Source organism: Nomascus leucogenys, chromosome 18 (genome assembly GCF_006542625.1).
Source record: "Nomascus leucogenys isolate Asia chromosome 18, Asia_NLE_v1, whole genome shotgun sequence".
Lineage (NCBI taxonomy): Eukaryota > Metazoa > Chordata > Mammalia > Primates > Hylobatidae > Nomascus > Nomascus leucogenys.
Window position 1 is genome coordinate 39,770,202 of NC_044398.1, and position 7,527 is coordinate 39,777,728.

The following is a 7,527-nucleotide window of genomic DNA, read 5'->3' on the forward strand; positions in this document are numbered from 1 at the left end:
GATCCACCCGCCTCAGCCTCCCAAAATGCTGGGATTACAGGCATGAGCCACCACGCAAAAAAAGGTTTTTACTGAGAAATAGCATTTTACTTTGTTAATATCCAGTTCAGTTCATTGTCAAGACTGCTGCTTTCTGAGACTTGAAAAGATGCCACGCTGGAGCCAATGACTATAACTAGTTCAAAGGTTTATTGCTTAGCCATATGTAAAATAAGGGAAGATTTTTTAGCAAAAGGAGCCATAAGCAAGAGTGCTCTTGTATGTCCAGGAAGAAAGAGAAAGACCCTTAATCTGGGACCATAGGACAGGAGCCCACCAGCAGGATTTTTGAATAATCCTGGGGCAGACTAATTTTGGGCGACCCATCTCAGAATGGTGGATCAAAGGGGCAAGTCAACTTGCCTTGTATGCAACTTGTATGAGAATTAGTAGAAGAGAGTGGGTCCAGATTTCTGGTGGTTTCTGCCCTAGCAGATGTCCAATACATAAGCCAGGACATTCTGCTGTGAGTGACTTATTGTATCCAAGTCTATTTCTCTCCAAACTGAAACACGTCTTTCATAGGTGATATAACTTTTTAAAATGTGTATAGAGATACAACTTAAATATGGGGCTTTGAAAAAGCACAAATAGTCTGGGCATGGTGGCTCGTGCCTGTAATCCCAGTACTTTGGGAGGCTGAGGTGGGCAAGACCTGAGGTCAGGAGTTCCAGACCAGCCTGGCCAACATGATGAAACCCTATCTCTACTAAAAATACAAAAATTAGCCAGGCATGGTGGCACACACCTGTAGTCCTGGCTACTAGAGAGGCTGAGGTGGGAGGATCACTTGAACCTGGGAGGTGGAGGTTTCAGTGAGCTGAGATCATGCCACTGCACTCCAGCCTGAGCGACAGACACTGATTCAAAAAAAAAAAAAATAGATTTTGCTATTGGGTAAGGTATAGTAGTCGGCAGCAGAATGGACCGATTGAGGACAACTATAAAATTACAAAAAAATATTTAAATGCAACTTATTGCTATAGAAGCAAAGAGAACTAAAGGGGCAAAATTCTAGAGAGTGGTAAATCCCAGAAAGCACATGCATAGAATGCAGCTGTTTGCTCTGGGGACCCTTTCCACTTCTGGCTATAGAGAAGAACCTGAATACTGAACTTGGTTCAGGCAGAGAGCCATACCCTGGGGGTCAGGGGAAGGCATGGGGGGACCAGAAGCCAGGAGAACAATCAAGACTGCAATGAAAAAAAAAATAGATACATTGGGGGCTTCAAACACATATAATTTTTCAAGAAATTTCCAGATGTCTCATGCTGCATAGGGCAGGAGGCTGAAAAGCTAATTTGAGAAGAAAACTAGTAGGATTTTTGTTTTGTTTTGCATTTTGCAATATGGAGGAGAAATGATCAGAATTTATTATTTGGCACTTAGGAAGTGCCAGCAGGTTGGTCCTTTCATGAACATGCCATCAGTAAAAGCCCTGGAAACAAGGTCGTACCAGAGATTGATTGTGCCTTGTCACAACTGCAGACAATACCTGAGTGGAATATTCAAAAACCTGCTTAGAAAGAAAACTCTAGGACAGATGGCTTCACTGAAGTTATTCCAAATATTTAATAAAGAATACTGGGCTTTTATAAACTCTTCTAGGAGAAAATAGTTGGAACTTTTCCAATTCAGTTTTTGAGGCCAGTGCAACCTTGATACCAAAACCAAAAAAATAAATAAATAAATAAAAAATAAAGCTATAGACCAAAGTCTCATAACTGTAGATGCAAAATCCTAAAATTGAAAAAAAGAAAGTCTAGCCATATCCATAAATTATATCATCACCAAGAGATGTTTATTAGGGCAATCAAAAGATGATTTATCATTTAAAAAAAATCAATATGGCCTTCCGTTCCTCTTTCTTTTGATTCCCCTCTTTGACTTTTTATGTGTCTCTTTTGCCTTCCCTCCCCAGAGTGGAGGAGTTAGACCTGTATTGTGGGATGAGAGGAGTTGTGGCTATGTGTCTGCTGGCACCAAGAGGGCCGAGGGTGAGGTGTGGAAGGGACAGGGGGAGGAGATGGGCAGCATTGTTGAGAGCTTGGTACCATTGAGCAAATAAATATGTTGAGAATGATGACAGCAAGGTTTCTCCCTGTTAGAGAAGGTATTTATAGAAATGAGGAGAGCTAGAAAACCTGGAGTGTGGGATTAGAATAGAACTCCTATCTTTTAAATATATAGGAACAATAGAGAAATTGTTGTGTGTGCCCATATACATATATTTTGTGATTCATTCTACTGAGAGGACATAAACGCAGTGACACCTCAGTAACAATAAGTACACCAACTGCCAAGTTATTAGTTCCTAAATGCTATCCACAAAAAAAGGAGACCAGGGATGATTCCTAGTCAGAGACTGGGAGAAAAAGATGAGCCTGAATCATCTCATGTACCTAACTAAGAAAATACTCTGGCTGGGCTCAGTGGCTCATGCCTGTAATTCTAGCATTTTAGAAGGTCGGGGTGGGTAGGTTGCTTGAGCCCAGGAGTTTGAGACCAGCCTGGGCAACATGGCAAAACTGTCTCTACAAAAAATATAAAAATTAGCCAGGCATGGTGGCATGCACCTGTCATCCAAGATACTCAGGAGGCAGAGAGCTGGGAGGATCACTTGAGCCTGGGAGATTGAGACTGCATTGAGCTGTGATCGTACCACTGCACTCTAGCCTGGAAGACAGAGTGAGACCCTGCCTCAGGGAAAAAAAAAAAAAAAATGTCACTCAGCAAGTTAATGGACAAACTGTGGAACATCCAGAAAACTTTAACATTCTTCAAAGAAATAGAAAACACAATCCTAAAATTTATGTGGGAACCACAAAAGACCTAGAATAGTCAGAGCTATCCTGAGCAAAAGGAATCAAACTGGAGGAATCATATTACCTGACTTCAAGTTATTCTACAGAGCTACAGTAACCAAAACAGCATGATACTGGCATAAAAACAGACACATAGGAACAGAATAGACAACCCAGAAACAAATTCATACATCTACAGTGAACTCACTTTTGACAAAGGTATGAAGAACATACATTGGGGTAAAGATAGTGTCTTTAATAAATGGTGCTGGGAAAACTGGATATCCATATGCAGAATAATGAAACTAGACCCCTATCTCTTAGCATATACGAAAATCAAAATTAATTAAAAAGTTAAATCTTAAGACCTCAAACTATGAAACAGCTAAAAGAAAACATTGGGGAATCTCTCCTGGACATGGAGTGGGCAAAGATTTCTTCTGTAATACTTGACAAACAGGCAACCAAAGCAAAAGTGGACAAGTGGGATCACATCAAGTTAAAAACCTTCTGCACTGCAAAGGAAACAGCAAAGTGAAGAGACAACCCAGTGAAGAATGGGAAAGAATATTTGCAAACTATCCGTCTATATTAGGCCATTCTTGAAGTACTATACAGAAATACTTGAGACTGGGTAATTTATAAAGAAGAGGTTTAATTGGCTCATGGTTTTGCAGGCTGTATGAGAAGCATGGTGCTAACATCTGATCAGCTTGTAGGGAGGCATCAGGAAGCTTCCAACCATGGTGGAAGGCAAAAGGAGCATAAGTATCTCACATGGCAGGAGCAGGGGCAAAGAGAGAGGGGAAGGGAGGTGCCACACACTTAACTAGATCTTTTGAGTACTCAGGTCTTGTGAGGGTTGCTTGAGGTCATGGATACCCCATTTACCCTGATGTGTTTATACACATTTCATGACTATATCAAAATATCTCATGTACCCCATAAACATATACACCTATTTGTACCCACAAAAATTTAAAAATAAAGTTAATTTCAATGTTTAAAGACTCATTATTAAAATAATAGCTGTTTCTATAAATTTAATATTTCAATAAAACTCTCAATATTTATTCTTAACACTGGAAAAACTTTTCCAAAATGCATATGACAGAAATATGGGCTTTGATGCGAGGACAGCATCAATTAATGAGGGATCCTCCCCCTTGACCAAAATACCTTCCACCAAGATCCACCTTTAACGCTGAGGATTACATCTCAAAATGACATTTGGGTGGGGACAAATATCCAAACTATATCACTAGCTATATCAGGAGCTATAACTATAATTATATCAGGAGTTATAAAAATTCTATAGAAAAAAATCTAGTCTGAAAACTGGACAAAAGTCTGAATAGACATTTCTCAAAAGAAGACATACAAATGGCAAACAGGCATATGAAAAGGTACTCAACATCATTGATCCATTAGAGAAATGCAAATCAAAACTCCAGTGAGATGTCATCTCACGCCAGTTAAAATGTCTTTTGTCCAAAAGACAGGTAATAAGAAATGCTGAAGAGGATGTGGAGAAAAGGAAACCCTCATGCACTGTGGAAATGTATATTAGTACAACCACTATGGAGAACAGTTTGCAGGTACCTCAAAAACTAAAAATAGAGCTACTATACAATCCAGCAATTCCACTGGTAGGTATATACCCCAAAGAAAGGAAATCAGTATATTGAAGATATTTCTGCACCATGTTTCCTGTAGCACTACTCACAATAGCCAAGATTTGGAAGCAACCTAAGTGTCCATCAGCAGATGAATGTATAAATATGATACGTATACACAATGGAGTACTATTCAGCCATAAAAAAGAATGAGATCCTGTCATTTGCAACACTATAGGTGGAACTAGAGATCATTAAGTGAAATAAGCCAGGTACAGCAAGACAGACATCACATGTTCTGATTTATTTGTTGGAGCTAAAGCTGAAAACAACTGAACTTATAGAGATAGAGAGTAGGAGGATGTTTACCAGAGGCTGGGAAAGGTAGTGGGGGCATGATGAGGGGGAAGTGGGGAATGTTAATGGGCACAAAAAGTAGAATGACTAAGACCTAGTATTTGATGGAACAACAAGGTTACTACAGTCAATAATAATTGTACATTTTTAAGGTATAATTGAATTGTTTGTAACACAAAGGATAAATGTTTGAGGTTATGGAGACCCCATTTACCCTGATGTGATTATTAGACATTGCATGCCTGTATCAATATATCATGTACCCCATAGATGTACACACCTAGTATGTACCCAAAAAAAAAAGTAAAAATTTCAATGATTAGGAAGACCATTAATATCACTTTTCTTTAAATGTTTCTGTAAATTTAATACAATTTCAATAAAGCTTCCAATATTTATTCTTAGTACTGGAAAAAGTTTTCCAAAATGTGTGTGGCAGAAATAGGGCCAAAATAGGCAAGAAAACTATTTTTGAGATGTCAGTTTTCCTCAAATTGTTCTATTAATTAAACACCACCTGAATTAAAATTTGACAGTGGATTATAAATTTATGTGAATATTCAAAACAATTGTGAATACATGAGTCCAGAATCACAGCCATACATCATGAGGTGCTTGGGACATTTTCAGCAAATGTGCCAATGAAATCCAAGGGGAAAGACACATCTTCAAAAAGTGGTGTTAACTTTGTCTCCCCAAAGCATATATAAAGCCTCAACTCATCATAGGTCTAAGTATAAGAGCTCAAACTTAAAACTTACAGAAGAAAAACAGAAAATTTTATAGGTTTGAGTTAGGTGATGATTTCTATATAGGACAATAAAAATATGGAATATACAAAAATTAATACACTTAATAAAAACGATGTACTCTAAACTTTGACAAATTAGATTTTGTTAAATTCAAAAGCTTGTGTTCTGAAAGCACACAATTAAGGAAATGGAAAGATGAGTTATGGACTGAAAAAAATACTTGTAAAACAGCTTTGGATAAGAATAGAAGAAAAATCCCAATAAGAAAATTGGTGAAAGATTGGTGTGAAAAGTTCACTACAGAAAAAATACGAATGGCAAATAAGCCTGATGTGGGGGAGCATGTTCAATACCAATGCTAATTTTTGAAATGCCCTGTGTTTAATTTTTTGGAGTGTGTGATTTGCAACATGCTCCTGCTGCATGGAGGAAGAGGAGATGGTAAAATGAACAGTAATAATTGTAAACATAAAGTCTTAAGGAGTCATAATTTTTCACGGAACAGAATAAAATGTATAGTTGTCAATTTACAACACCACTCAGTAAGAGCACAATACAATAATCCCACTATTAATATGGGCCAAATTTCTGATCTTGAAACCAGCTCAATTTTCCTATACAATTGATGTTTATGGGGGCCTTTTTTGGGGAGAATAAACATAGAAATTGACTGTCAAACCATTCTTGCATTGCTATAAAGAAATACCTGAGACTGGGTAATATAAAGAAAAGAGGTTATAAAGGAAAGAGGTTTAATTGGCTCAGGTTCTGCAGGCTTTACAGGAAGCATGGTGCTGGCATCTACTCGGCTTCTGGTGAAGCCTCAGCTTTCAGTCATAGCAGAAGGCAAAGCAGGAGCAAGAGAGAGGGAGTTGGGGGAAGTGCCACATTCTTTTAGATGACCAGATCTTGGGAGAATTCAGTATCAGAAAGACAGCACTAAGCCATATGAAGGTTCCATCCCCATGATCACCTCCCACCAGGACCTACCCCCAGCACTGGGAATTACAATTCAACATCATATTTAGGCAGGTAAAAATATCCAAAGTATAGGATTGACCTCCCAGTCTTACAGGTTGAGAAATTTAACATTTGTCATCTGAGTTTCTTTCTCAATAAACTGATCATTAGGACTCCCTCATAGTTGCATGGAACTGAAACTTTACAGATCACAACAACTGGACAATGAGACCTGTTGCCAGTTGACTTCTCTCTCGTTCCTGTTTTCCCACAGGTGGTTACAATGAGATGCTAGACCTCTCATCTAACCACATGCTGCCTGTTGATCATATTCCTTACTCCCCTTAATTCCTGTCTATATAAATGCCTAACTTTAGTTGAGAGAGAGACAGATTTGACAGACTGACAGCATCCACAATAAATCTCTTCTTCCCTGGCAATACTCTTCTTAGTGACTGGCTTTCTGTGCGGAGAGCAACCACACCTAGGCCAAACCCTTGGTGTTCAGCAACAATACATTTGTTCTACTTGATCCTCTGAGCTAATATCTTTCTCTTGTAAAAACTTGCCTCACAGCCTCTCAGATCAGGGGATGCTCAGTGAGGAAGAAACCATTAAGAACTGTTTTATCCAGTTTTGTCTAAGGCTGCTGTGATCGGGCAGTTCACTGTGCAGTGAAAAGCCTCCAGAGCAACATGCAGCAGCCCTGTCATCATCACCTTGTGATCACCCAGATGACAGTTGGCACACCTGTAAAGCCAACTATAGCCATAACTGGAGCCCAGGCCGAAGCTTTTTGCTAATAGTGAGTGAGCTGGAAAGGTGGGATTGGCCCGTTTCTCTGTGCTTTGTATCTAAGCAATGTAGTTTGGGCCCTAGAAAAGAGTTCTACCTGACAATGAGCCATTCTGCCAAACAGTCAACTGGGGATTTGAAAACTTGGACTTGAAGGGACTTTCGGTATTCTCTAATAAATATGCACTCTATGTCCATATCTTT